Source organism: Penaeus japonicus, unplaced genomic scaffold, assembly GCF_977035675.1.
Source record: "Penaeus japonicus unplaced genomic scaffold, GWHDUDI00000001_assembly GWHDUDI00000001, whole genome shotgun sequence".
NCBI classification, from domain to species: domain Eukaryota; kingdom Metazoa; phylum Arthropoda; class Malacostraca; order Decapoda; family Penaeidae; genus Penaeus; species Penaeus japonicus.
In genome coordinates, this window is record NW_028234403.1 from 54,196,358 (window position 1) to 54,198,857 (window position 2,500).

Here is a 2,500-nt window from a genome sequence, read left to right on the forward strand (position 1 = left end):
ATAAGCTCACTCCAGCTCACTCCAAGTTTGGGTCTATACTTCGGAGGAGGCTTGGGATCGTGTCCTTGACCTTTGACCTCTGAGGCTACGATCTCGATGGGGGTCGATGAAAAAGGAAGGGGTCACGGCAGGCCACGATAACTAGGACAATCAATATAAAAGAAGAGGAGAGAGAGAGAGAGAGAGAGAGAGAGAGAGAGAGAGAGGCGGATGATTATTATTTTTCTGTTTTCTCCTCTGCTTCTCTCTCTTTCTCTCTTTCTCTTCGCTTTTTTGTTTTTTTGTTTTTCTCCTTCTCTTTCTTTCGTGTGACCATATCTTAGATGAGAAACTCGTAGCGACAGTAGTGTCAGAAAACCCCCCCTTCCCCCTCCCCCTCCCCCATCCCCTTCCCCCTCCCCTTCCCCCTCCCCCTCCCCTTCCCACCCGCCATTTCATTCCATTCTCTCCACCCCCCACTTCCTTATTCCCCCCGTTACCCTTCTCCCCCTCCTCCTCCCCCTCCCCCCTCCTATCAGGCTGGTATTCCGATATCTTAGACCGATTACGTATTGAACCGATGTCTAAATAATATCCGTAGTGTGTAGATCTTTCGACCGGTTTTCGATATATTGTTTCTATATTCGTTTGGGAATTAATTAGCGCAGTCGATGTATTACTTCTTTTGTTTATATCCATCAGCTGATTTATATGTTTCATGCAATATCAAATGGTAGACGATATGTGCAATTGCCAATGCAAAGTCAAAGTTGACGAATCAGTGTTAGATATTTTTCCAACATGTTTATTCTTGTTTAGTGTCGAGTCACTTTTCACCGTATCCGTGTCGGGTTATTTTCACCGTAGATATGTAATCACAACAGGGAAAAGTAACTGTTGTAATAACCGTAGTATTTTTGTATTGTTTTCTTAAATGATATCCTTCTACGAAAGATTGTTTACCTGACGTCAATGTTTTCTCGTCAAATTAACGATTATTAGGAAGGAAAAATCCACATGGCGGCATTAGTCTCTCGTCAGAATAATGGCCGCTAGATGGCAGAAATGTTGCATGACGTAACTGTTGACACAGAACAAAACACAACAAGGATTCCAGGTACCTGGTGACACACATCACGATATGTCGAAAAAAAAGAAAAGAAAAAAAAAAAAACATATAAAGGAGAATGAATCATCCTACATTAGATATGCAAATCAGCTTTCGACATGACGTATTCAAAGGTCATTTTCACCTTATTCCGAATAAGCTGATATCGAAACGCCGATTACATATCTTGCCCCATGAAATCATACATTCTGTCACATTTTTTTTTTCGACAATCGTCACGCATAACGCTGTTCTTTTGTTTATTAATGTTCTTAGAGGTCCACGTAACGTTCCATGCTGTAGAAGTTAGACCGTCATAATGCTACTATAGAATTTATTATTATTTTTTTTCTATTTTCTCTCGTCCTCTTTATTGATTCGTAATTCTCTAGTTCCCTAAAGTATAATCTGTTGAATTTGATAGTGACATTTTTACTGTTTTTTTTTTTTTTTTTTTTTTTTTTTCCTAACACACTTTCCCTTTAATTAAGAAATACAAAGAATAGTTGATAGCACAGAGATAATTGTGAGAGAAATACTGACCCAGAGACAATCAGTAGAGGAAGACTTAAGATTATATCACGTGATTAAAAAAAAAACAAATTGGATAAAAAAAAATAAAAAAAATAAAAAACATATGGGGGAGACGTCAAGACCATTTAGTATTTCTAACTAACTAACTAGGAAAATAACTGTACATATTTCAAAGAGACAGGAGTTCCGATGCCCCGAAAGAAAATAACATGATGAATATAGTTTTAGTTAGGGAGAAGGAACTGTTTCTGCATCGTAAGAAGAATAAACCTTAGGGGGGAAAAAAAGGTTATCACAAAAATCATTAAAAAAAAAAAAAAAAAAAAAAAAAAAAAAGGGGAATGGAGCTGTACATAAAGAAGGTGAAGCTAAATAAGTGCCAAAGATACGAAGGGAAGATATGATCTCCCGATAATCGAAGTCACAGAAAGAGAGAGAAGAAGAAGAAGAGAGGCTTAAGAGCGTGACGTTTCGAGTAAGATTAAGATTCCTGCTCAGACGATAAATTCGAAATTTCATCTTTTTTTTTCTTTTTTTTTTATAAGGATCCTAATCCCTAGTCTGGGAAAAAAGAAAAAAAAGAATCACGTTTTAGCGTTCGTTCCATTTCTCACTGTGGCTCACTTGGTTTCATCTCTTTACTCACGTTTTTGAATTTTTGTTCATGTCATCTCCTCTTTCCTCTTGAAGAAGTGGCACAGTATCGCTAAGGTTTTGATTAATTTTTGCACTCTGTTCTGCATAAGAGTTTTATCCCGTACTTCCGTGTACCTTTCAGTGGTGACTGCTGATTCTAGATCCTTTTGTTAATGTCTATATTAGGATAGAATAGTCATAGTATTGTAACTTGATAGGGACTGGTACCCTCCGTGATAGAGG

General features: G+C 37.6%; 1 protein-coding gene across 1 annotated transcript in view; it reads left to right on the plus strand.

Annotated features, from left to right (window-relative positions):
• LOC122249442 (trace amine-associated receptor 1) overlaps positions 1-264 on the plus strand; it is a gene marked incomplete in the record, with an annotated part of 50,827 nt that extends 50,563 nt beyond the window's left edge. Inside the window, 1 exon segment of the mRNA XM_086542645.1 lies at positions 1-264. This exon segment is cut by the window's left edge and continues 145 nt beyond it.
• Positions 265-2,500: the final 2,236 nt, after the last annotated feature.